We start from the raw sequence: 27,049 nt of genomic DNA on the forward strand, positions 1-27,049 counted from the left end.
GGCCCCGGCGGCCGGCGCCAGGGAGGGGACCCCCGGAGGCTGAGGAGCGGGAGGCGTCGGCCTCCCCGGGGCCCGCCTCCCGGAGCTCCTCCTGGCGGTGCCGGAACGCGACGACACGCGATCCCGGACAGGGCCCCAGGGGGGAGGCCCTGCGGCCCTCTGGTGCCCGAAGTGTGTTCGCCGGGCGTTTTCCGGCCAATTCTCACGAGCGTTCTGGATCGATATGGGCAGAACGCTCGTGAGAATTGGCCGGCGTTGGGCAGCCCTGGTCAGCGCCCAGTGCCGCGTGGAGCAGGGCCCTTTCTCGCTCGGGGCATGGCGCGGCCATCCGGAAAACGAGCCGCGACGATGGGGCGCGGCCGGCGGCCCCGGCGCTGGGGAGTTTTCCCCGAGCAGAGTGGATGGAGGCGCCGTGGCCGGGCGTCCGCATCCGCCGTGGTGGGCGGCCGGGGCGCCCGTGGAGGGGGCTGGCCTCTCTGGGGGAACGGAGTGATCTCTCACTCCACGGCTGGGACGAAGCCGCGAAAGGTGCCGTTGTCGCCGGGACGGTCGGGGGGACTCGTGGCGCGGGACTCAGGGTTCCCCATGCGGAGGCCCCCAGGCTCAGGCCCCTGGCAACGGAAGGCTGAGCAAGCAGGCCCGGGCCCGGGCCCGGCTTTCGGGGCTGGCCCGGCCCCGGCGGCCGGCGCCAGGGAGGGGACCCCCGGAGGCTGAGGAGCGGGAGGCCTCGGCCTCCCCAGGGCCCGCCTCCCGGAGCTCCTCCTGGCGGTGCCGGAACGCGACGACACGCGATCCCGGACAGGGCCCCGGGGGGGCGGCCCTGCGGCCCTCTGGTGCCCGAAGTGTGTTCGCCGGGCGTTTTCCGGCCAATTCTCACGAGCGTTCTGCGCAAATCGGGATCGATTTGGGCAGAACGCTCGTGAGAATTGGCCGGCGTTGGGCAGCCCTGGTCAGCGCCCAGTGCCGCGTGGAGCAGGGCCCTTTCTCGCTCGGGGCATGGCGCGGCCACCCGGAAAACGAGTCGCGACGATGGGGCGCGGCCGGCGGCCCCGGCGCCGGGGAGTTTTCCCCGAGCAGAGTGGATGGAGGCGCCGTGGAAGGGCGTCCGCCTCCGCCGTGGCGGGCGGCCGGGGCGCCCGTGGAGGGGGCTGGCCTCTGTGGGGGAACGGAGTGATCTCTCACTCCACGGCTGGGACGAAGCCGCGAAAGGTGCCGTTGTCGCCGGGACGGTCGGGGGGACTCGTGGCGCGGGACTCAGTGTTCCCCATGCGGAGGCCCCCAGGCTCAGGCCCCTGGCAACGGAATGCTGAGCAAGCAGGCCCGGGCCCGGGCCCGGCTTTCCGGGCTGGCCCGGCCCCGGCGGCCGGCGCCAGGGAGGGGACCCCCGGAGGCTGAGGAGCGGGAGGCGTCGGCCTCCCCGGGGCCCGCCTCCCGGAGCTCCTCCTGGCGGTGCCGGAACGCGACGACACGCGATCCCGGACAGGGCCCCGGGGGGGCGGCCCTGCGGCCCTCTGGTGCCCGAAGTGTGTTCGCCGGGCGTTTTCCGGCCAATTCTCACGAGCGTTCTGCCCAAATCGGGATCGATTTGGGCAGAACGCTCCTGAGAATTGGCCGGCGTTGGGCAGCCCTGGTCAGCGCCCAGTGCCGCGTGGAGCAGGGCCCTTTCTCGCTTGGGGCATGGCGCGGCCACCCGGAAAACGAGCCGCGACGATGGGGCGTGGCCGGCGGCCCCGGCGCCGGGGAGTTTTCCCCGAGCAGAGTGGATGGAGGCGCCGTGGCCGGGCGTCCGCCTCCGCCGTGGCGGGCGGACGGGGCGCCCGTGGAGGGGGCTGGCCTCTGTGGGGGAACGGAGTGATCTCTCACTCCACGGCTGGGACGAAGCCGCGAAAGGTGCCGTTGTCGCCGGGACGGTCGGGGGGACTCGTGGCGCGGGACTCAGGGTTCCCCATGCGGAGGCCCCCAGGCTCAGGCCCCTGGCAACGGAAGGCTGAGCAAGCAGGCCCGGGCCCGGGCCCGGCTTTCGGGGCTGGCCCGGCCCCGGCGGCCGGCGCCAGGGAGGGGACTCCCGGAGGCTGAGGAGCGGGAGGCGTCGGCCTCCCCGGGGCCCGCCTCCCGGAGCTCCTCCTGGCGGTGCCGGAACGTGACGACACGCGATCCGGACCGGGCCCCGGGGGGGCGGCCCTGCGGCCCTGTGGTGCCCGAAGTGTGTTCGCCGGGCGTTTTCCGGCCAATTCTCACGAGCGTTCTGCCCAAATCAGGATCGATTTGGGCAGAACGCTCGTGAGAATTGGCCGGCGTTGGGCAGCCCTGGTCAGCGCCCAGTGCCGCGTGGAGCAGGGCCCTTTCTCGCTCGGGGCATGGCGCGGCCACCCGGAAAACGAGCCGCGACGATGGGGCGCGGCCGGCGGCCCCGGCGCCGGGGAGTTTTCCCCGAGCAGAGTGGATGGAGGCGCCGTGGCCGGGCGTCCGCCTCCGCCGTGATGGGCGGCCGGGGCGCCCGTGGAGGGGGCTGGCCTCTGTGGGGGAACGGAGTGATCTCTCACTCCACGGCTGGGACGAAGCCGCGAAAGGTGCCGTTGTCGCCGGGACGGTCGGGGGGACTCGTGGCGCGGGACGCAGGGTTCCCAATGCGGAAGCCCCCAGGCTCAGGCCCCTGGCAACGGAAGGCTGAGCAAGCAGGCCCGGGCCCGGGCCCGGCTTTCGGGGCTGGCACGGCCCCGGCGGCCGGCGCCAGGGAGGGGACCCCCGGAGGCTGAGGAGCGGGAGGCGTCGGCCTCCCCGGGGCCCGCCTCCCGGAGCTCCTCCTGGCGGTGCCGGAACGCGACGACACGCGATCCCGGACAGGGCCCCGGGGGGGCGGCCCTGCGGCCCTCTGGTGCCCGAAGTGTGTTCGCCGGGCGTTTTCCGACAATTCTCACGAGCGTTCTGCCCAAATCGGGATCGATTTGGGCAGAACGCTCGTGAGAAATGGCCGGCGTTGGGCAGCCCTGGTCAGCGCCCAGTGCCGCGTGGAGCAGGGCCCTTTCTGCTCGGGGCATGGCGCGGCCACCCGGAAAACGAGCCGCGACGATGGGGCGCGGCCGGCGGCCCCGGCGCCGGGGAGTTTTCCCCGAGCAGAGTGGATGGAGGCGCCGTGGCCGGGCGTCCGCCTCCGCCGTGGCGGGCGGACGGGGCGCCCGTGGAGGGGGCTGGCCTCTGTGGGGGAACGGAGTGATCTCTCACTCCACGGCTGGGACGAAGCCGCGAAAGGTGCCGTTGTCGCCGGGACGGTCGGGGGGACTCGTGGCGCGGGACTCAGGGTTCCCCATGCGGAGGCCCCCAGGCTCAGGCCCCTGGCAACGGAAGGCTGAGCAAGCAGGCCCGGGCCCGGGCCCGGCTTTCGGGGCTGGCCCGGCCCCGGCGGCCGGCGCCAGGGAGGGGACCCCCGGAGGCTGAGAAGCGGGAGGCGTCGGCCTCCCCGGGGCCCGCCTCCCGGAGCTCCTCCTGGCGGTGCCGGAACGCGACGACACGCGATCCCTGACCGGGCCCCGGGGGGGCGGCCCTGCGGCCCTGTGGTGCCCGAAGTGTGTTCGCCGGGCGTTTTCCCGGCCAATTGTCACGAGCGTTCTGCCCAATTCGGGATCGATTTGGGCAGAACGCTCGTGAGAATTGGCCGGCGTTGGGCAGCCCTGGTCAGCCCCCAGTGCCGCGTGGAGCAGGGCCCTTTCTCGCTCGGGGCATGGCGCGGCCACCCGGAAAACGAGCCGCGACGATGGGGCGCGGCCGGCGGCCCCGGCGCCGGGGAGTTTTCCCCCGAGCAGAGTGGATGGAGGCGCCGTGGCCGGGCGTCCGCCTCCGCCGTGGCGGGCGGCCGGGGCGCCCGTGGAGGGGGCTGGCCTCTGTGGGGGAACGGAGTAATCTCTCACTCCACGGCTGGGACGAAGCCGCGAAAGGTGCCGTTGTCTCCCGGACGGTCGGGGGGACTCGTGGCGCGGGACTCAGGGTTCCCCATGCGGAGGCCCCCAGGCTCAGGCCCCTGGCAACGGAAGGCTGAGCAAGCAAGCCCGGGTCTGGGCCCGGCTTTCGGGGCTGGCCCGGCCCCGGCGGCCGGCGCCAGGGAGGGGACCCCCGGAGGCTGAGGAGCGGGAGGCGTCGGCCTCCCCGGGGCCCACCTCCCGGAGCTCCTCCTGGCGGTGCCGGAACGCGACGACACGCGATCCCGGACAGGGCCCCGGGGGGGGCGGCCCTGCGGCCCTCTGGTGCCCGAAGTGTGTTCGCCGGGCGTTTTCCGGCCAATTCTCACGAGCGTTCTGCCCAAATCGGGATCGATTTGGGCAGAACGCTCGTGAGAATTGGCCGGCGTTGGGCAGCCCTGGTCAGCGCCCTGTGCCGCGTGGAGCAGGGCCCTTTCTCGCTCGGGGCATGGCGCGGCCACCCGGAAAACGAGCCGCGACGATGGGGCGCGGCCGGCGGCCCCGGCGCCGGGGAGTTTTCCCCGAGCAGAGTGGATGGAGGCGCCGTGGCCGGGCGTCCGCCTCCGCCGTGGCGGGCGGCCGGGGCGCCCGTGGAGGGGGCTGGCCTCTGTGGGGGAACGGAGTGATCTCTCACTCCACGGCTGGGACGAAGCCGCGAAAGGTGCCGTTGTCGCCGGGACGGTCGGGGGGACTCGTGGCGCGGGACTCAGGGTTCCCCATGCGGAGGCCGCCAGGCTCAGGCCCCTGGCAACGGAATGCTGAGCAAGCAGGCCCGGGCCCCGGCCCGGCTTTCGGGGCTGGCCCGGCCCCGGCGGCCGGCGCCAGGGAGGGGACCCCCGGAGGCTGAGGAGCGGGAGGCGTCGGCCTCCCCGGGGCCCGCCTCCCGGAGCTCCTCCTGGCGGTGCCGGAACGCGACGACACGCGATTCCGGACAGGGCCCCGGGGGGGCGGCCCTGCGGCCCTCTGGTGCCCGAAGTGTGTTCGCCGGGCGTTTTCCCGGCCAATTCTCACGAGCGTTCTGCCCAAATCGGGATCGATTTGGGCAGAACGCTCGTGAGAATTGGCCGGCGTTGGGCAGCCCTGGTCAGCGCCCAGTGCCGCGTGGAGCAGGGCCCTTTCTCGCTCGGGGCATGGCGCGGCCACCCGGAAAACGAGCCGCGACGATGGGGCGCGGCCGGCGGCCCCGGAGCCGGGGAGTTTTCCCCGAGCAGAGTGGATGGAGGCGCCATGGCCGGGCGTCCGCCTCCGCCGTGGCGGGCGGACGGGCCGCCCGTGGAGGGGGCTGGCCTCTGTGGGGGAACGGAGTGATCTCTCACTCCACGGCTGGGACGAAGCCGCGAAAGGTGCCGTTGTCGCCGGGACGGTCGGGGGGACTCGTGGTGCGGGACTCAGGGTTCCCCATGCGGAGGCCCCCAGGCTCAGGCCCCTGGCAACGGAAGGCTGAGCAAGGAGGCCCGGGCCCGGGCCCGGCTTTCGGGGCTGGCCCGGCCCCGGCGGCCGGCGCCAGGGAGGGGACTCCCGGAGGCTGAGGAGCGGGAGGCGTCGGCCTCCCCGGGGCCCGCCTCCCGGAGCTCCTCCTGGCGGTGCCGGAACGCGACGACACGCGATCCCGGACCGGGCCCCGGGGGGGGCGGCCCTGCGGCCCTGTGGTGCCCGAAGTGTGTTCGCCGGGCGTTTTTCCGGCCAATTCTCACGAGCGTTCTGCCCAAATCGGGATCGATTTGGGAAGAACGCTCGTGAGAATTGGCCGGCGTTGGGCAGCCCTGGTCAGCGCCCAGTGCCGCGTGGAGCAGGGCCCTTTCTCGCTCGGGGCATGGCGTGGCCACCCGGAAAACGAGCCGCGACGATGGGGCGCGGCCGGCGGCCCCGGCGCCGGGGAGTTTTCCCCGAGCAGAGTGGATGGAGGCGCCGTGGCCGGGCGTCCGCCTCCGCCGTGGCGGGCGGCCGGGGCGCCCGTGGAGGGGGCTGGCCTCTGTGGGGGAACGGAGTGATCTCTCACTCCACGGCTGGGACGAAGCCGCGAAAGGTGCCGTTGTCGCCGGGACGGTCGGGGGGACTCGTGGCGCGGGACTCAGGGTTCCCCATGCGGAGGCCCCCAGGCTCAGGCCCCTGGCAACGGAAGGCTGAGCAAGCAGGCCCGGGTCCGGGCCCGGCTTTCGGGGCTGGCCCGGCCCCGGCGGCCGGCGCCGGGGAGTGGACCCCCGGAGGCTGAGGAGCGGGAGGCGTCGGCCTCTCCGGGGCCCGCCTCCCGGAGCTCCTCCTGGCGGTGCCGGAACGCGACGACACGCGATCCCGGACAGGGCCCGGGGGTGCGGCCCTGCGGCCCTCTGGTGCCCGAAGTGTGTTCGCCGGGCGTTTTTCCGGCCAATTCTCACGAGCGTTCTGCCCAAATCGGGATCGATTTGGGCAGAACGCTCGTGAGAATTGGCCGGCGTTGGGCAGCCCTGGTCAGCGCCCAGTGCCGCCTGGAGCAGGGCCCTTTATCGCTCGGGGCATGGCGCGGCCACCCGGAAAACGAGACGCGACGATGGGGCGCGGCCGGCGGCCCCGGCGCCGGGGAGTTTTCCCCGAGCAGAGTGGATGGGGGCGCTGTGGCCGGCCGTCCGCCTCTGCCGTGGCGGGCGGCCGGGGCGCCCGTGAAGGGGGCTGGCCTCTGTGGGGGAACGGAGTGATCTCTCACTCCACGGCTGGGACGAAGCCGCGAAAGGTGCCGTTGTCGCCGGGACGGTCGGGGGGACTCGTGGCGCGGGACTCAGGGTTCCCCATGCGGAGGCCCCCAGGCTCAGGCCCCTGGCAACGGAAGGCTGAGCAAGCAGGCCCGGGCCCGGGCCCGGATTTCGGGGCTGGCCCGGCCCCGGCGGCCGGCGCCAGGGAGGGGACCCCCGGAGGCTGAGGAGCGGGAGGCGTCGGCCTCCCCGGGGCCCGCCTCCTGGAGCTCCTCCTGGCGGTGCCGGAACGCGACGACACGCGATCCCGGACAGGGCCCCGGGGGGGCGGCCCTGCGGCCCTCTGGTGCCCGAAGTGTGTTCGCCGGGCGTTTTCCGGCCAATTCTCACGAGCGTTCTGCCCAAATCGGGATCGATTTGGGCAGAACGCTCGTGAGAATTGGCCGGCGTTGGGCAGCCCTGGTCAGCGCCCAGTGCCGCGTGGAGCAGGGCCCTTTATCGCTCGGGGCATGGCGCGGCCACCCGGAAAACGAGCCGCGACGATGGGTCGCGGCCGGCGGCAGGGGCGCCGGGGAGTTTTCCCTGAACAGAGTGGATGGGGGCGCTGTGGCCGGCCGTCCGCCTCCGCCGTGGCGGGCGGCCGGGGCGCCCGTGGAGGGGGCTGGCCTCTGTGGGGGAACGGAGTGATCTCTCACTCCACGGCTGGGACGAAGCCGCGAAAGGTGCCGTTGTCGCCGGGACGGTCGGGGGGACTCGTGGCGCGGAACTCAGGGTTCCCCATGCGGAGGCCCCCAGGCTCAGGCCCCTGGCAACGGAAGGCTGAGCAAGCAGGCCCGGGCCCGGGCCCGGCTTTCGGGGCTGGCCCGGCCCCGGCGGCCGGCGCCAGGGAGGGGACCCCCGGAGGCTGAGGAGCGGGAGGCGTCGGCCTCCCCGGGGCCCGCCTCCCGGAGCTCCTCCGGGCGGTGCCGAAACGCGACGACACGCGATCCCGGACAGGGCCCCGGGGGGGCGGCCCTGGGGCCCTCTGGTGCCCGAAGTGTGTTCGCCGATCGTTTTCCGGCCAATTCTCACGAGCGTTCTGCCCAAATCGGGATCGATTTGGGCAGAACGCTCGTGAGAATTGGCCGGCGTTGGGCAGCCCTGGTCAGCGCCCAGTGCCGCGTGGAGCAGGGCCCTTTCTCGCTCGGGGCATGGCGCGGCCACCCGGAAAACGAGCCGCGACGATGGGGCGCGGCCGGCGGCCCCGGCGCCGGGGAGTTTTCCCCGAGCAGAGTGGATGGAGGCGCCGTGGCCGGGCGTCCGCCTCCGTTGTGGCGGGCGGCCGGGGCGCCTGTGGAGGGGGCTGGCCTCTGTGGGGGAACGGAGTGATCTCTCACTCCACGGCTGGGACGAAGCCGCGAAAGGTGCCGTTGTCGCCGGGACGGTCGGGGGGACTCGTGGCGCGGGACTCAGGGTTCCCCATGCGGAGGCCCCCAGGCTCAGGCCCCTGGCAACGGAAGGTTGAGCAAGCAGGCCCGGGCCCGGGCCAGGCTTTCGGGGCTGGCCCGGCCCCGGCGGCCGGCGCCAGGGAGGGGACCCCCGGAGGCTGAGGAGCGGGAGGCGTCGGCTTCCCCGGGGCCCGCCTCCCGGAGCTCCTCCTGGCGGTGCCGGAACGCGCCGACACGCGATCCCGGACAGGGCCCCGGGGTTGCGGCCCTGCGGCCCTCTGGTGCCCGAAGTGTGTTCGCCGGGCGTTTTCCGGCCAATTCTCACGAGCGTTCTGCCCAAATCGGGATCGATTTGGGCAGAACGCTCGTGAGAATTGGCCGGCGTTGGGCAGCCCTGGTCAGCACCCAGTGCCGCGTGGAGCAGGGCCCTTTCTCGCTCGGGGCAAGGCGCGGCCACCCGGAAAACGAGCCACGACGATGGGGCGCGGCCGGCGGCCCCGGCGCCGGGGAGTTTTCCCCGAGCAGAGTGGATGGAGGCGCCGTGGCCGGGCGTCCGCCTCCGCCGTGGCGGGCGGACGGGGCGCCCGTGGAGGGGGCTGGCCTCTGTGGGGGAACGGAGTGATCTCTCACTCCACGGCTGGTACGAAGCCGCGAAAGGTGCCGTTGTCGCCGGGACGGTCGGGGGGACTCGTGGCGCGGGACTCAGGGTTCCCCATGCGGAGGCCCCCAGGCTCTGGCCCCTGGCAACGGAAGGCTGAGCAAGCAGGCCTTGGCCCGGGCCCGGCTTTCGGGGCTGGCCCGGCCCCGGCGGCCGGCGCCAGGGAGGGGACCCCCGGAGGCTGAGGAGCGGGAGGCGTCGGCCTCCCCGGGGCCTGCCTCCCGGAGCTCCTCCTGGCGGTGCCGGAACGCGACGACACGCGATCCCGGACAGGGCCCCGGGGGGGCGGCCCTGCGGCCCTCTGGTGCCCGAAGTGTGTTCGCCGGGCGTTTTCCGGCCAATTCTCACGAGCGTTCTGCCCAAATCGGGATCGATTTGGGCAGAACGCTCGTGAGAATTGGCCGGCGTTGGGCAGCCCTGGTCAGCGCCCAGGGCCGCGTGGATCAGGGCCCTTTCTCGCTCGGGGCATGGCGCGGCCACCCGGAAAACGAGCCGCGACGATGGGGCGCGGCCGGCGGCCCCGGCGCCGGGGAGTTTTCCCCGAGCAGAGTGGATGGAGGCGCCGTGGCCGGGCGTCCGCCTCCGCCGTGGCGGGCGGACGGGGCGCCCGTGGAGGGGGCTGGCCTCTGTGGGGGAACGGAGTGATCTCTCACTCCACGGCTGGGACGAAGCCGCGAAAGGTGCCGTTGTCGCCGGGACGGTCGGGGGGACTCGTGGCGCGGGACTCAGGGTTCCCCATGCGGAGGCCCCCAGGCTCAGGCCCCTGGCAACGGAAGGCTGAGCAAGCAGGCCCGGGCCCGGGCCCGGCTTTCGGGGCTGGCCCGGCCCCGGCGGCCGGCGCCAGGGAGGGGACTCCCGGAGGCTGAGGAGCGGGAGGCGTCGGCCTCCCCGGGGCCCGCCTCCCGGAGCTCTTCCTGGCGGTGCCGGAACGCGACGACACGCGATCCCGGACCGGGCCCCGGGGGGGCGGCCCTGCGGCCCTGTGGTGCCCGAAATGTGTTCGCCGGGCGTTTTCCGGCCAATTCTCACGAGCGTTCTGCCCAAATCGGGATCGATTTGGGCAGAACGCTCGTGAGAATTGGACGGCGTTGGGCAGCCCTTGTCAGCGCCCAGTGCCGCGTGGAGCAGGGCCCTTTCTCGCTCGGGGCATGGCGCGGCCACCCGGAAAACGAGCCGCGACGATGGGGCGCGGCCGGCGGCCCCGGCGCCGGGGAGTTTTCCCCGAGCAGAGTGGATGGAGGCGCCGTGGCCGGGCGTCCGCCTCCGCCGTGGCGGGCGGCCGGGGCGCCCGTGGAGGGGGCTGGCCTCTGTGGGGGAACGGAGTGATCTCTCACTCCACGGCTGGGACGAAGCCGCGAAAGGTGCCGTTGTCGCCGGGACGGTCGGGGGGACTCGTGGCGCGGGACTCAGGGTTCCCCATGCGGAGGCCCCCAGGCTCAGGCCCCTGGCAACGGAAGGCTGAGCAAGCAGGCCCGGGCCCGGGCCCGGCTTTCGGGGCTGGCCCGGCCCCGGCGGCCGGCGCCAGGGAGGGGACCCCCGGAGGCTGAGGAGCGGGAGGCGTCGGCCTCCCCGGGGCCCACCTCCCGGAGCTCCTCCTGGCGGTGCCGGAACGCGACGACACGCGATCCCGGACAGGGCCCCGGGGGGGCGGCCCTGCGGCCCTCTGGTGCCCGAAGTGTGTTCGCCGGGCGTTTTCCGGCCAATTCTCACGAGCGTTCTGCCGAAATCGGGATCGATTTGGGCAGAACGCTCGTGAGAATTGGCCGGCGTTGGGCAGCCCTGGTCAGCGCCCAGTGCCGCGTGGAGCAGGGCCCTTTCTCGCTCGGGGCATGGCGCGGCCACCCGGAAAACGAGCCGCGACGATGGGGCGCGGCCGGCGGCCCCGGCGCCGGGGAGTTTTCCCCGAGCAGAGTGGATGGAGGCGCCGTGGCCGGCCGTCCGCCTCCGCCGAGGCGGGCGGCCGGGGCGCCCGTGGAGGGGGCTGGCCTCTGTGGGGGAACGGAGTGATCTCTCACTCCACGGCTGGGACGAAGCCCCGAAAGGTGCCGTTGTCGCCGGGCCGGTCGGGGGGACTCGTGGCGCGGGACTCAGGGTTCCCCATGCGGAGGCCCCCAGGCTCAGGCCCCTGGCAACGGAAGGCTGAGCAAGCAGGCCCGGGCCCGGGCCCGGCTTTCGGGGCTGGCCCGGCCCCGGCGGCCGGCGCCAGGGTGGGGACCCCCGGAGGCTGAGGAGCGGGAGGCGTCGGCCTCCCCGGGGCCCACCTCCCGGAGCTCCTCCTGGCGGTGCCGGAACGCGACGACACGCGATCCCGGACAGGGCCCCGGGGGGGCGGCCCTTCGGCCCTCTGGTGCCCGAAGTGTGTTCGCCGGGCGTTTTCCGGCCAATTCTCACGAGCGTTCTGCCCAAATCGGGATCGATTTGGGCAGAACGCTCGTGAGAATTGGCCGGCGTTGGGCAGCCCTGGTCAGCGCCCAGTGCCGCGTGGAGCAGGGCCCTTTCTCGCTCGGGGCATGGCGCGGCCACCCGGAAAACGAGCCGCGACGATGGGGCGCGGCCGGCGGCCCCGGCGCCGGGGAGTTTTCCCCGAGCAGAGTGGATGGAGGCGCCGTGGCCGGGCGTCCGCCTCCGCCGTGGCGGGCGGCCGGGGCGCCCGTGGAGGGGGCTGGCCTCTGTGGGGGAACGGAGTGATCTCTCACTCCACGGCTGGGACGAAGCCGCGAAAGGTGCCGTTGTCGCCGGGACGGTCGGGGGGACTCGTGGCGCGGGACTCAGGGTTCCCCATGCGGAGGCCCCCAGGCTCAGGCCCCTGGCAACGGAAGGCTGAGCAAGCAGGCCCGGGCCCGGGCCCGGCTTTCGGGGCTGGCCCGGCCCCGGCGGCCGGCGCCAGGGAGGGGACCCCCGGAGGCTGAGGAGCGGGAGGCGTCGGCCTCCCCGGGGCCCACCTCCCGGAGCTCCTCCTGGCGGTGCCGGAACGCGACGACACGCGATCCCGGACAGGGCCCCGGGGGGGCGGCCCTGCGGCCCTCTGGTGCCCGAAGTGTGTTCGCCGGGCGTTTTCCGGCCAATTCTCACGAGCGTTCTGCCGAAATCGGGATCGATTTGGGCAGAACGCTCGTGAGAATTGGCCGGCGTTGGGCAGCCCTGGTCAGCGCCCAGTGCCGCGTGGAGCAGGGCCCTTTCTCGCTCGGGGCATGGCGCGGCCACCCGGAAAACGAGCCGCGACGATGGGGCGCGGCCGGCGGCCCCGGCGCCGGGGAGTTTTCCCCCGAGCAGAGTGGATGGAGGCGCCGTGGCCGGGCGTCCGCCTCCGCCGTGGCGGGCGGCCGGGGCGCCCGTGGAGGGGGCTGGCCTCTGTGGGGGAACGGAGTGATCTCTCACTCCACGGCTGGGACGAAGCCGCGAAAGGTGCCGTTGTCGCCGGGACGGTCGGGGGGACTCGTGGCGCGGGACTCAGGGTTCCCCATGCGGAGGCCCCCAGGCTCAGGCCCCTGGCAACGGAAGGCTGAGCAAGCAGGCCCGGGCCCGGGCCCGGCTTTCGGGGCTGGCCCGGCCCCGGCGGCCGGCGCCAGGGAGGGGACCCCCGGAGGCTGAGGAGCGGGAGGCGTCGGCCTCCCCGGGGCCCGCCTCCCGGAGCTCCTCCTGGCGGTGCCGGAACGCGACGACACGCGATCCCGGACAGGGCCCCGGGGGGGCGGCCCTTCGGCCCTCTGGTGCCCGAAGTGTGTTCGCCGGGCGTTTTCCGGCCAATTCTCACGAGCGTTCTGCCCAAATCGGGATCGATTTGGGCAGAACGCTCGTGAGAATTGGCCGGCGTTGGGCAGCCCTGGTCAGCGCCCAGTGCCGCGTGGAGCAGGGCCCTTTCTCGCTCGGGGCATGGCGCGGCCACCCGGAAAACGAGCCGCGACGATGGGGCGCGGCCGGCGGCCCCGGCGCCGGGGAGTTTTCCCCGAGCAGAGTGGATGGAGGCGCCGTGGCCGGGCGTCCGCCTCCACCGTGGCGGGCGGCCGGGGCGCCCGTGGAGGGGGCTGGCCTCTGTGGGGGAACGGAGTGATCTCTCACTCCACGACTGGGACGAAGCCGCGAAAGGTGCCGTTGTCGCCGGCACGGTCGGGGGGACTCGTGGCGCGGGACTCAGGGTTCCCCATGCGGAGGCCCCCAGGCTCAGGCCCCTGGCAACGGAAGGCTGAGCAAGCGGCCCGGGCCCGGGCCCGGCTTTCGGGGCCGGCCCGGCCCCGGCGGCCGGCGCCAGGGAGGGGACCCCCGGAGGCTGAGGAGCGGGAGGCGTCGGCCTCCCCTGGGCCCACCTCCCGGAGCTCCTCCTGGCGGTGCCGGAACGCGACGACACGCGATCCCGGACAGGGCCCCGGGGGGGCGGCCCTGCGGCCCTCTGGTGCCCGAAGTGTGTTCGCCGGGCGTTTTCCGACAATTCTCACGAGCGTTCTGCCCAAATCGGGATCGATTTGGGCTGAACGCTCGTGAGAATTGGCCGGCGTTGGGCAGCCCTGGTCAGCGCCCAGTGCCGCGTGGAGCAGGGCCCTTTCTCGCTCGGGGCATGGCGCGGCCACCCGGAAAACGAGCCGCGACGATGGGGCGCGGCCGGCGGCCCCGGCGCGGGGGAGTTTTCCCCGAGCAGAGTGGATGGAGGCGCCGTGGCCGGGCGTCCGCCTCCGCCGTGGCGGGCGGCCGGGGCGCCCGTGGAGGGGGCTGGCCTCTGTGGGGGAACGGAGTGATCTCTCCACGGCTGGGACGAAGCCGCGAAAGGTGCCGTTGTCGACGGGACGGTCGGGGGGACTCGTGGCGCGGGACTCAGGGTTCCCCATGCGGAGGCCCCCAGGCTCAGGCCCCTGGCAACGGAAGGTTGAGCAAGCAGGCCCGGGCCCGGGCCAGGCTTTCGGGGTTAGCCCGGCCCCGGCGGCCGGCGCCAGGGAGGGGACCCCCGGAGGCTGAGGAGCGGGAGGCGTCCGCCTCCCCGGGGCCCACCTCCCGGAGCTCCTCCTGGCGGTGCCGGAACGCGACGACACGCGATCCCGGACAGGGCTCCGGGGGGGCGGCCCTGCGGCCCTCTGGTGCCCGAAGTTTGTTCGCCGGGCGTTTTCCGGCCAAATCTCACGAGCGTTCTGCCCACATCGGGATCGATTTGGGCAGAACGCTCGTGAGAATTGCCCGGCGTTGGGCAGCCCTGGTCAGCGCCCAGTGCCGCGTGGAGCAGGGCCCTTTCTCGCTCGGGGCATGGCGCGGCCACCCGGAAAACGAGCCGCGACGATGGGGCGCGGCCGGCGGCCCCGGCGCTGGGGAGTTTTCCCCGAGCAGAGTGGATGGAGGCGCCGTGACCGGGCGTCCGCCTCCGCCGTGGCGGGCGGCCGGGTCGCCCGTGGAGGGGGCTGGCCTCTGTGGGGGAACGGAGTGATCTTTCACTCCACGGCTGGGACGAAGCCGCGAAAGGTGCCGTTGTCGCCGGGACGGTCGGGGGGACTCGTGGCGCGGGACTCAGGGTTCCCCATGCGGAGGCCCCCAGGCTCAGGCCCCTGGCAACGGAATGCTGAGCAAGCAGGCCCGGGCCCGGGCCCGGATTTCGGGGCTGGCCCGGCCCCGGCGGCCGGCGCCAGGGAGGGGACCCCCGGAGGCTGAGGAGCGGGAGGCGTCGGCCTCCCCGGGGCCCGCCTCCCGGAGCTCCTCCTGGCGGTGCCGGAACGCGACGACACGCGATCCCGGACAGGGCCCCGGGGGGGCGGCCCTGCGGCCCTCTGGTGCCCGAAGTGTGTTCGCCGGGCGTTTTCCGGCCAATTCTCACGAGCGTTCTGGATCGATTTGGGCAGAACGCTCGTGAGAATTGGCCGGCGTTGGGCAGCCCTGGTCAGCGCCCAGTGCCGCGTGGAGCAGGGCCCTTTCTCGCTCGGGGCATGGCGCGGCCACCCGGAAAACGAGCCGCGACGATGGGGCGCGGCCGGCACCCCGGCGCTGGGGAGTTTTCCCCGAGCAGAGTGGATGGAGGCGCCGTGGCCGGGCGTCCGCATCCGCCGTGGCAGGCGGCCGGGGCGCCCGTGGAGGGGGCTGGCCTCTGTGGGGGAACGGAGTGATCTCTCACTCCACGGCTGGGACGAAGCCACGAAATGTGCCGTTGTCGCCGGGACGGTCGGGGGGACTCGTGGCGCGGGACTCAGGGTTCCCCATGCGGAGGCCCCCAGGCTCAGGCCCCTGGCAACGGAAGGCTGAGCAAGCAGGCCCGGGCCCGGGCCCGGCTTTCGGGGCTGGCCCGGCCCCGGCGGCCGGCGCCAGGGAGGGGACCCCCGGAGCCTGAGGAGCGGGAGGCGTCGGCCTCCCCGGGGCCCGCCTCCCGGAACTCCTCCTGGCGGTGCCGGAACGCGACGACACGCGATCCCGGACAGGGCCCCGGGGGGGCGGCCCTGCGGCCCTCTGGTGCCCGAAGTGTGTTCGCCGGGCGTTTTCCGGCCAATTCTCACGAGCGTTCTGCCCAAATCGGGATCGATTTGGGCAGAACGCTCGTGAGAATTGGCCGGCGTTGGGCAGCCCTGGTCAGCGCCCAGGGCCGCGTGGAGCAGGGCCCTTTCTCGCTCGGGGCATGGCGCGGCCACCCGGAAAACGAGCCGCGACGATGGGGCACGGCCGGCGGCCCCGGCGCCGTGGAGTTTTCCCCGAGCAGAGTGGATGGAGGCGCCGTGGCCGGGCGTCCGCCTCCGCCGTGGCGGGCGGCCGGGGCGCCCGTGGAGGGGGCTGGCCTCTGTGGGGGAACGGAGTGATCTCTCACTCCACGGATGGGACGAAGCCGCGAAAGGTGCCGTTGTCGCCGGGACGGTCGGGGGGACTCGTGGCGCGGGACTCAGGGTTCCCCATGCGGAGGCCCCCAGGCTCAGGCCCCTGGCAACGGAAGGCTGAGCAAGCAGGCCCGGGCCCGGGCCCGGCTTTCGGGGCTGGCCCGGCCCCGGCGGCCGGCGCCAGGGAGGGGAACCCCGGAGGCTGAGGAGCGGGAGGCGTCGGCCTCCCCGGGGCCCGCCTCCCGGAGCTCCTCCTGGCGGTGCCGGAACGCGCCGACACGCGATCCCGGACAGGGCCCCGGGGGGGCGGCCCTGCGGCCCTGTGGTGCCCGCAGTGTGTTCGCCGGGCGTTTTCCGGCCAATTCTCACGAGCGTTCTGCCCAAATCGGGATTGATTTGGGCAGAACGCTCGTGAGAATTGGCCGGCGTTTGGCAGCCCTGGTCAGCGCCCAGGGCCGCGTGGAGCAGGGCCCTTTCTCGCTCGGGGCATGGCGCGGCCACCCGGAAAACGAGCCGCGACGATGGGGCGCGGCCGGCAGTCCCGGCGCCGGGGAGTTTTCCCCGAGCAGAGTGGATGGAGGCGCCGTGGCCGGGCGTCCGCCTCCGCCGTGGCGGGCGGCCGGGGCGCCCGTGGAGGGGGCTGGCCTCTGTGGGGGAACGGAGTGATCTCTCACTCCACGGCTGGGACGAAGCCGCGAAAGGTGCCGTGGTCGCCGGGACGGTCGGGGGGACTCGTGGCGCGGGACTCAGGGTTCCCCATGCGGAGGCCCCCAGGCTCAGGCCCCTGGCAACGGAAGGCTGAGCAAGCAGGCCCGGGCCCGGGCCCGGCTTTCGGGGCTGGCCCGGCCCCAGCGGCCGGCGCCAGGGAGGGGACCCCCGGAGGCTGAGGAGCGGGAGGCGTCGGCCTCCCCGGGGCCCGGCTCCCGGAGCTCCTCCTGGCGGTGCCGGAACGCGCCGACACGCGATCCCGGACAGGGCCCCGGGGGGGCGGCCCTGCGGCCCTCTGGTGCCCGAAGTGTGTTCGCCGGGCGTTTTCCGGCCAATTCTCACGAGCGTTCTGCCCAAATCGGGATCGATTTGGGCAGAACGCTCGTGAGAATTGGCCGGCGTTGGGCAGCCCTGGTCAGCGCCCAGGGCCGCGTGGAGCAGGGCCCTTTCTCGCTCGGGGCATGGCGCGGCCACCCGGAAAACGAGCCGCGACAATGGGGCGCGGCCGGCGGCCCCGGCGCCGGGGAGTTTTCCCCGAGCAGAGTGGATGGAGGCGCCGTGGCCGGGCGTCCGCCTCCGCCGTGGCGGGCGGCCGGGGCGCCCGTGGAGGGGGCTGGCCTCTGTGGGGGAACGGAGTGATCTCTCACTCCACGGCTGGGACGAAGCCGCGAAAGGTGCCGTGGTCGCCGGGACGGTCGGGGGGACTCGTGGCGCGGGACTCAGGGTTCCCCATGCGGAGGCCCCCAGGCTCAGGCCCCTGGCAACGGAAGGCTGAGCAAGCAGGCCCGGGCCCGGGCCCGGCTTTCGGGGCTGGCCTGGCCCCAGCGGCCGGCGCCAGGGAGGGGACCCCCGGAGGCTGAGGAGCGGGAGGCATCGGCCTCCCCGGGGCCCGCCTCCCGGAGCTCCTCCTGGCGGTGCCGGAACGCGCCGACACGCGATCCCGGACAGGGCCCCGTGGGGGTGGCCCTGCGGCCCTCTGGTGCCCGCAGTGTGTTCGCCGGGCGTTTTCCGGCCAATTCTCACCAGCGTTCTGCCCAAATCGGGATCGATTTGGGCAGAACGCTCGTGAGAATTGGCCGGCGTTGGGCAGCCCTGGTCAGCGCCCAGGGCCGCGTGGAGCAGGGCCCTTTCTCGCTCGGGGCATGGCGCGGCCACCCGGAAAACGAGCCGCGACGATGGGGCGCGGCCGGAGGCCCCGGCGCCGGGGAGTTTTCCCCGAGCACAGTGGATGGAGGCGCCGTGGCCGGGCGTCCGCCTCCGCCGTGGCGGGCGGCCGGGGCGCCCGTGGAGGGGGCTGGCCTCTGTGGGGGAACGGAGTGATCTCTCACTCCACGGCTGGGACGAAGCCGCGAAAGGTGCCGTGGTCGCCGGGACGGTCGGGGGGACTCGTGGCGCGGGACTCAGGGTTCCCCATGCGGAGGCCCCCAGGCTCAGGCCCCTGGCAACGGAAGGCTGAGCAAGCAGGCCCGGGCCCGGGCCCGGCTTTCGGGGCTGGCCCGGCCCCAGCGGCCGGCGCCAGGGAGGGGACCCCCGGAGGCTGAGGAGCGGGAGGCGTCGGCCTCCCCGGGGCCCGCCTCCCGGAGCTCCTCCTGGCGGTGCCGGAACGCGCCGACACGCGATCCCGGACAGGGCCCCGGGGGGGCGGCCCTGCGGCCCTCTGGTGCCCGCAGTGTGTTCGCCGGGGGTTTTCCGGCCAATTCTCACGAGCGTTCTGCCCAAATCGGGATCGATTTGGGCAGAACGCTCGTGAGAATTGGCCGGCGTTGGGCAGCCCTGGTCAGCGCCCAGGGCCGCGTGGAGCAGGGCCCTTTCTCGCTCGGGGCATGGCGCGGCCACCCGGAAAACGAGCCGCGACGATGGGGCGCGGCCGGCAGCCCCGGCGCCGGGGAGTTTTCCCCGAGCAGAGTGGATGGAGGCGCCGTGGCCGGGCGTCCGCCTCCGCCGTGGCGGGCGGCCGGGGCGCCCGTGGAGGGGGCTGGCCTCTGTGGGGGAACGGAGTGATCTCTCACTCCACGGCTGGGACGAAGCCGCGAAAGGTGCCGTGGTCGCCGGGACGGTCGGGGGGACTCGTGGCGCGGGACTCAGGGTTCCCCATGCGGAGGCCCCCAGGCTCAGGCCCCTGGCAACGGAAGGCTGAGCAAGCAGGCCCGGCCCGGGCCCGGCTTTCGGGGCTGGCCCGGCCCCAGCGGCCGGCGCCAGGGAGGGGACCCCCGGAGGCTGAGGAGCGGGAGGCGTCGGCCTCCCCGGGGCCCGCCTCCCGGAGCTCCTCCTGGCGGTGCCGGAACGCGCCGACACGCGATCCCGGACAGGGCCCCGGGGGGGCGGCCCTGCGGCCCTCTGGTGTCCGAAGTGTGTTCGCCGGGCGTTTTCCGGCCAATTCTCACGAGCGTTCTGCCCAAATCGGGATCGATTTGGGCAGAACGCTCGTGAGAATTGGCCGGCGTTGGGCAGCCCTGGTCAGCGCCCAGGGCCGCGTGGAGCAGGGCCCTTTCTCGCTCGGGGCATGGCGCGGCCACCCGGAAAACGAGCCGCGACGATGGGGCGCGGCCGGCGGCCCCGGCGCCGGGGAGTTTTCCCCGAGCAGAGTGGATGGAGGCGCCGTGGCCGGGCGTCCGCCTCCGCCGTGGCGGGCGGCCGGGGCGCCCGTGGAGGGGGCTGGCCTCTGTGGGGGAACGGAGTGATCTCTCACTCCACGGCTGGGACGAAGCCGCGAAAGGTGCCGTGGTCGCCGGGACGGTCGGGGGGACTCGTGGCGCGGGACTCAGGGTTCCCCATGCGGAGGCCCCCAGGCTCAGGCCCCTGGCAACGGAAGGCTGAGCAAGCAGGCCCGGGCCCGGGCCCGGCTTTCGGGGCTGGCCCGGCCCCAGCGGCCGGCGCCAGGGAGGGGACCCCCGGAGGCTGAGGAGCGGGAGGCGTCGGCCTCCCCGGGGCCCGCCTCCCGGAGCTCCTCCTGGCGGTGCCGGAACGCGCCGACACGCGATCCCGGACAGGGCCCCGGGGGGGCGGCCCTGCGGCCCTCTGGTGCCCGCAGTGTGTTCGCCGGGCGTTTTCCGGCCAATTCTCACGAGCGTTCTGCCCAAATCGGGATTGATTTGGGCAGAACGCTCGTGAGAATTGGCCGGCGTTTGGCAGCCCTGGTCAGCGCCCAGGGCCGCGTGGAGCAGGGCCCTTTCTCGCTCGGGGCATGGCGCGGCCACCCGGAAAACGAGCCGCGACGATGGGGCGCGGCCGGCAGCCCCGGCGCCGGGGAGTTTTCCCCGAGCAGAGTGGATGGAGGCGCCGTGGCCGGGCGTCCGCCTCCGCCGTGGCGGGCGGCCGGGGCGCCCGTGGAGGGGGCTGGCCTCTGTGGGGGAACGGAGTGATCTCTCACTCCACGGCTGGGACGAAGCCGCGAAAGGTGCCGTGGTCGCCGGGACGGTCGGGGGGACTCGTGGCGTGGGACTCAGGGTTCCCCATGCGGAGGCCCCCAGGCTCAGGCCCCTGGCAACGGAAGGCTGAGCAAGCAGGCCCTGGCCCGGGACCGGCTTTCGGGGCTGGCCCGGCCCCAGCGGCCGGCGCCAGGGAGGGGACCCCCGGAGGCTGAGGAGCGGGAGGCGTCGGCCTCCCCGGGGCCCGCCTCCCGGAGCTCCTCCTGGCGGTGCCGGAACGCGACGACACGCTATCCCGCACAGGGCCCCGGTGGGGCGGCCCTGCGGCCCTGTGGTGCCCGAAGTGTGTTCGCCGGGCGTTTTCCGGCCAATTCTCACGAGCGTTCTGCCCAAATCGGCATCGATTTGGGCAGAACGCTCGTGAGAATTGTCCGGCGTTGGGCAGCCCTGGTCAGCGTCCAGTGCCGCTTGGAGCAGGGCCCTTTCTCGCTCGGGGCATGGCGCGGCCACCCGGAAAACGAGCCGCGAGGATGGGGCGCGGCCGGCGGCCCCGGCGCCGGGGAGTTTTCCCCGAGCAGAGTGGATGGAGGCGCCGTGGCCGGGCGTCCGCCTCCGCCGTGGCGGGCGGCCGGGGCGCCCGTGGAGGGGGCTGGCCTCTGTGGGGGAACGGAGTGATCTCTCACTCCACGGATGGGACGAAGCCGCGAAAGGTGCCGTTGTCGCCGGGACGGTCGGGGGGACTCGTGGCGTGGGACTCAGGGTTCCCCATGCGGAGGCCCCCAGGCTCAGGCCCCTGGCAACGGAAGGCTGAGCAAGCAGGCCCGGGCCCGGGCCCGGCTTTCGGGGCTGGCCCGGCCCCAGCGGCCGGCGCCAGGGAGGGGACCCCCGGAGGCTGAGGAGCGGGAGGCGTCGGCCTCCCCGGGGCCCGCCTCCCGGAGCTCCTCCTGGCGGTGCCAGAACGCGCCGACACGCGATCCCGGACAGGGCCCCGGGGGGGGCGGCCCTGCGGCCCTCTGGTGCCCGAAGTGTGTTCGCCTGGCGTTTTCCGGCCAATTCTCACGAGCGTTCTGCCCAAATCGGGATCGATTTGGGCAGAACGCTCGTGAGAATTGGCCGGCGTTGGGCAGCCCTGGTCAGCGCCCAGGGCCGCGTGGAGCAGGGCCCTTTCTCGCTCGGGGCATGGCGCGGCCACCCGGAAAACGAGCCGCGACGATGGGGCGCGGCCGGCGGCCCCGGCGCCGGGGAGTTTTCCCCGAGCAGAGTGGATGGAGGCGCCGTGGCCGGGCGTCCGCCTCCGCCGTGGCGGGCGGCCGGGGCGCCCGTGGAGGGGGCTGGCCTCTGTGGGGGAACGGAGTGATCTCTCACTCCACGGCTGGGACGAAGCCGCGAAAGGTGCCGTGGTCGCCGGGACGGTCGGGGGGACTCGTGGCGCGGGACTCAGGGTTCCCCATGCGGAGGCCCCCAGGCTCAGGCCCCTGGCAACGGAAGGCTGAGCAAGCAGGCCCGGCCCGGGCCCGGCTTTCGGGGCTGGCCCGGCCCCAGCGGCCGGCGCCAGGGAGGGGACCCCCGGAGGCTGAGGAGCGGGAGGCGTCGGCCTCCCCGGGGCCCGGCTCCCGGAGCTCCTCCTGGCGGTGCCGGAACGCGCCGACACGCGATCCCGGACAGGGCCCCGGGGGGGCGGCCCTGCGGCCCTCTGGTGTCCGAAGTGTGTTCGCCGGGCGTTTTCCGGCCAATTCTCACGAGCGTTCTGCCCAAATCGGGATCGATTTGGGCAGAACGCTCGTGAGAATTGGCCGGCGTTGGGCAGCCCTGGTCAGCGCCCAGGGCCGCGTGGAGCAGGGCCCTTTCTCGCTCGGGGCATGGCGCGGCCACCCGGAAAACGAGCCGCGACGATGGGGCGCGGCCGGCGGCCCCGGCGCCGGGGAGTTTTCCCCGAGCAGAGTGGATGGAGGCGCCGTGGCCGGGCGTCCGCCTCCGCCGTGGCGGGCGGCCGGGGCGCCCGTGGAGGGGGCTGGCCTCTGTGGGGGAACGGAGTGATCTCTCACTCCACGGCTGGGACGAAGCCGCGAAAGGTGCCGTGGTCGCCGGGACGGTCGGGGGGACTCGTGGCGCGGGACTCAGGGTTCCCCATGCGGAGGCCCCCAGGCTCAGGCCCCTGGCAACGGAAGGCTGAGCAAGCAGGCCCTGGCCCGGGCCCGGCTTTCGGGGCTGGCCCGGCCCCAGCGGCCGGCGCCAGGGAGGGGACCCCCGGAGGCTGAGGAGCGGGAGGCGTCGGCCTCCCCGGGGCCCGCCTCCCGGAGCTCCTCCTGGCGGTGCCGGAACGCGCCGACACGCGATCCCGGACAGGGCCCCGGGGGGGTGGCCCTGCGGCCCTCTGGTGCCCGCAGTGTGTTCGCCGGGCGTTTTCCGGCCAATTCTCACCAGCGTTCTGCCCAAATCGGGATCGATTTGGGCAGAACGCTCGTGAGAATTGGCCGGCGTTGGGCAGCCCTGGTCAGCGCCCAGGGCCGCGTGGAGCAGGGCCCTTTCTCGCTCGGGGCATGGCGCGGCCACCCGGAAAACGAGCCGCGACGATGGGGCGCGGCCGGCGGCCCCGGCGCCGGGGAGTTTTCCCCGAGCACAGTGGATGGAGGCGCCGTGGCCGGGCGTCCGCCTCCGCCGTGGCGCGCGGCCGGGGCGCCCGTGGAGGGGGCTGGCCTCTGTGGGGGAACGGAGTGATCTCTCACTCCACGGCTGGGATGAAGCCGCGAATGGTGCCGTGGTCGCCGGGACGGTCGGGGGGACTCGTGGCGCGGGACTCAGGGTTCCCCATGCGGAGGCCCCCAGGCTCAGGCCCCTGGCAACGGAAGGCTGAGCAAGCAGGCCCGGGCCCGGGCCCGGCTTTCGGGGCTGACCCGGCCCCAGCTGCCGGCGCCAGGGAGGGGACCCCCGGAGGCTGAGGAGCGGGAGGCGTCGGCCTCCCCGGGGCCCGCCTCCCGGAGCTCCTCCTGGCGGTGCCGGAACGCGACGACACGCTATCCCGCACAGGGCCCCGGTGGGGCGGCCCTGCGGCCCTGTGGTGCCCGAAGTGTGTTCGCCGGGCGTTTTCCGGCCAATTCTCACGAGCGTTCTGCCCAAATCGGCATCGATTTGGACAGAACGCTCGTGAGAATTGGCCTGCGTTGGGCAGCCCTGGTCAGCGTCCAGTGCCGCTTGGAGCAGGGCCCTTTCTCGCTCGGGGCATGGCGCGGCCACCCGGAAAACGAGCCGCGAGGATGGGGCGCGGCCGGCGGCCCCGGCGCCGGGGAGTTTTCCCCGAGCAGAGTGGATGGAGGCGCCGTGGCCGGGCGTCCGCCTCCGCCGTGGCGGGCGGCCGGGGCGCCCGTGGAGGGGGCTGGCCTCTGTGGGGGAACGGTGTGATCTCTCACTCCACGGATGGGACGAAGCCGCGAAAGGTGCCGTTGTCGCCGGGACGGTCGGGGGGACTCGTGGCGCGGGACTCAGGGTTCCCCATGCGGAGGCCCCCAGGCTCAGGCCCCTGGCAACGGAAGGCTGAGCAAGCAGGCCCGGGCCCGGGCCCGGCTTTCGGGGCTGGCCCGGCCCCAGCGGCCGGCGCCAGGGAGGGGACCCCCGGAGGCTGAGGAGCGGGAGGCGTCGGCCTCCCCGGGGCCCGCCTCCCGGAGCTCCTCCTGGCGGTGCCAGAACGCGCCGACACGCGATCCCGGACAGGGCCCCGGGGGGGCGGCCCTGCGGCCCTCTGGTGCCCGAAGTGTGTTCGCCGGGCGTTTTCCGGCCAATTCTCACGAGCGTTCTGCCCAAATCGGGATCGATTTGGGCAGAACGCTCGTGAGAATTGGCCGGCGTTGGGCAGCCCTGGTCAGCGCCCAGGGCCGCGTGGAGCAGGGCCCTTTCTCGCTCGGGGCATGGCGCGGCCACCCGGAAAACGAGCCGCGACGATGGGGCGCGGCCGGCGGCCCCGGCGCCGGGGAGTTTAACCCGAGCAGAGTGGATGGAGGCGCCGTGGCCGGGCGTCCGCCTCCGCCGTGGCGGGCGGCCGGGGCGCCCGTGGAGGGGGCTGGCCTCTGTGGGGGAACGGAGTGATCTCTCACTCCACGGCTGGGACGAAGCCGCGAAAGGTGCCGTGGTCGCCGGGACGGTCGGGGGGACTCGTGGCGCGGGACTCAGGGTTCCCCATGCGGAGGCCCCCAGGCTCAGGCCCCTGGCAACGGAAGGCTGAGCAAGCAGGCCCGGCCCGGGCCCGGCTTTCGGGGCTGGCCCGGCCCCAGCGGCCGGCGCCAGGGAGGGGACCCCCGGAGGCTGAGGAGCGGGAGGCGTCGGCCTCCCCGGGGCCCGCCTCCCGGAGCTCCTCCTGGCGGTGCCGGAACGCGCCGACACGCGATCCCGGACAGGGCCCCGGGGGGGGCGGCCCTGCGGCCCTCTGGTGCCCGCAGTGTGTTCGCCGGGCGTTTTCCGGCCAATTCTCACGAGCGTTCTGCCCAAATCGGGATTGATTTGGGCAGAACGCTCGTGAGAATTGGCCGGCGTTTGGCAGCCCTGGTCAGCGCCCAGGGCCGCGTGGAGCAGGGCCCTTTCTCGCTCGGGGCATGGCGCGGCCACCCGGAAAACGAGCCGCGACGATGGGGCGCGGCCGGCAGCCCCGGCGCCGGGGAGTTTTCCCCGAGCAGAGTGGATGGAGGCGCCGTGGCCGGGCGTCCGCCTCCGCCGTGGCGGGCGGCCGGGGCGCCCGTGGAGGGGGCTGGCCTCTGTGGGGGAACGGAGTGATCTCTCACTCCACGGCTGGGACGAAGCCGCGAAAGGTGCCGTGGTCGCCGGGACGGTCGGGGGGACTCGTGGCGCGGGACTCAGGGTTCCCCATGCGGAGGCCCCCAGGCTCAGGCCCCTGGCAACGGAAGGCTGAGCAAGCAGGCCCTGGCCCGGGACCGGCTTTCGGGGCTGGCCCGGCCCCAGCGGCCGGCGCCAGGGAGGGGACCCCCGGAGGCTGAGGAGCGGGAGGCGTCGGCCTCCCCGGGGCCCGCCTCCCGGAGCTCCTCCTGGCGGTGCCGGAACGCGACGACACGCTATCCCGCACAGGGCCCCGGTGGGGCGGCCCTGCGGCCCTGTGGTGCCCGAAGTGTGTTCGCCGGGCGTTTTCCGGCCAATTCTCACGAGCGTTCTGCCCAAATCGGCATCGATTTGGGCAGAACGCTCGTGAGAATTGGCCGGCGTTGGGCAGCCCTGGTCAGCGTCCAGTGCCGCTTGGAGCAGGGCCCTTTCTCGCTCGGGGCATGGCGCGGCCACCCGGAAAACGAGCCGCGAGGATGGGGCGCGGCCGGCGGCCCCGGCGCCGGGGAGTTTTCCCCGAGCAGAGTGGATGGAGGCGCCGTGGCCGGGCGTCCGCCTCCGCCGTGGCGGGCGGCCGGGGCGCCCGTGGAGGGGGCTGGCCTCTGTGGGGGAACGGAGTGATCTCTCACTCCACGGATGGGACGAAGCCGCGAAAGGTGCCGTTGTCGCCGGGACGGTCGGGGGGACTCGTGGCGTGGGACTCAGGGTTCCCCATGCGGAGGCCCCCAGGCTCAGGCCCCTGGCAACGGAAGGCTGAGCAAGCAGGCCCGGGCCCGGGCCCGGCTTTCGGGGCTGGCCCGGCCCCAGCGGCCGGCGCCAGGGAGGGGACCCCCGGAGGCTGAGGAGCGGGAGGCGTCGGCCTCCCCGGGGCCCGGCTCCCGGAGCTCCTCCTGGCGGTGCCGGAACGCGCCGACACGCGATCCCGGACAGGGCCCCGGGGGGGCGGCCCTGCGGCCCTCTGGTGTCCGAAGTGTGTTCGCCGGGCGTTTTCCGGCCAATTCTCACGAGCGTTCTGCCCAAATCGGGATCGATTTGGGCAGAACGCTCGTGAGAATTGGCCGGCGTTGGGCAGCCCTGGTCAGCGCCCAGGGCCGCGTGGAGCAGGGCCCTTTCTCGCTCGGGGCATGGCGCGGCCACCCGGAAAACGAGCCGCGACGATGGGGCGCGGCCGGCGGCCCCGGCGCCGGGGAGTTTTCCCCGAGCAGAGTGGATGGAGGCGCCGTGGCCGGGCGTCCGCCTCCGCCGTGGCGGGCGGCCGGGGCGCCCGTGGAGGGGGCTGGCCTCTGTGGGGGAACGGAGTGATCTCTCACTCCACGGCTGGGACGAAGCCGCGAAAGGTGCCGTGGTCGCCGGGACGGTCGGGGGGACTCGTGGCGCGGGACTCAGGGTTCCCCATGCGGAGGCCCCCAGGCTCAGGCCCCTGGCAACGGAAGGCTGAGCAAGCAGGCCCGGGCCCGGGCCCGGCTTTCGGGGCTGGCCCGGCCCCAGCGGCCGGCGCCAGGGAGGGGACCCCCGGAGGCTGAGGAGCGGGAGGCGTCGGCCTCCCCGGGGCCCGCCTCCCGGAGCTCCTCCTGGCGGTGCCGGAACGCGCCGACACGCGATCCCGGACAGGGCCCCGGGGGGGCGGCCCTGCGGCCCTCTGGTGCCCGCAGTGTGTTCGCCGGGCGTTTTCCGGCCAATTCTCACGAGCGTTCTGCCCAAATCGGGATTGATTTGGGCAGAACGCTCGTGAGAATTGGCCGGCGTTTGGCAGCCCTGGTCAGCGCCCAGGGCCGCGTGGAGCAGGGCCCTTTCTCGCTCGGGGCATGGCGCGGCCACCCGGAAAACGAGCCGCGACGATGGGGCGCGGCCGGCAGCCCCGGCGCCGGGGAGTTTTCCCCGAGCAGAGTGGATGGAGGCGCCGTGGCCGGGCGTCCGCCTCCGCCGTGGCGGGCGGCCGGGGCGCCCGTGGAGGGGGCTGGACTCTGTGGGGGAACGGAGTGATCTCTCACTCCACGGCTGGGACGAAGCCGCGAAAGGTGCCGTGGTCGCCGGGACGGTCGGGGGGACTCGTGGCGCGGGACTCAGGGTTCCCCATGCGGAGGCCCCCAGGCTCAGGCCCCTGGCAACGGAAGGCTGAGCAAGCAGGCCCTGGCCCGGGACCGGCTTTCGGGGCTGGCCCGGCCCCAGCGGCCGGCGCCAGGGAGGGGACCCCCGGAGGCTGAGGAGCGGGAGGCGTCGGCCTCCCCGGGGCCCGGCTCCCGGAGCTCCTCCTGGCGGTGCCGGAACGCGCCGACACGCGATCCCGGACAGGGCCCCGGGGGGGCGGCCCTGCGGCCCTCTGGTGCCCGAAGTGTGTTCGCCGGGCGTTTTCCGGCCAATTCTCACGAGCGTTCTGCCCAAATCGGGATCGATTTGGGCAGAACGCTCGTGAGAATTGGCCGGCGTTGGGCAGCCCTGGTCAGCGCCCAGGGCCGCGTGGAGCAGGGCCCTTTCTCGCTCGGGGCATGGCGCGGCCACCCGGAAAACGAGCCGCGACAATGGGGCGCGGCCAGCGGCCCCGGCGCCGGGGAGTTTTCCCCGAGCAGAGTAGATGGAGGCGCCGTGGCCGGGCGTCCGCCTCCGCCGTGGCGGGCGGCCGGGGCGCCCGTGGAGGGGGCTGGCCTCTGTGGGGGAACGGAGTGATCTCTCACTCC

This window comes from Meles meles, chromosome 8 (assembly GCF_922984935.1).
Source record: "Meles meles chromosome 8, mMelMel3.1 paternal haplotype, whole genome shotgun sequence".
Classification (NCBI taxonomy): Eukaryota; Metazoa; Chordata; class Mammalia; order Carnivora; family Mustelidae; genus Meles; species Meles meles.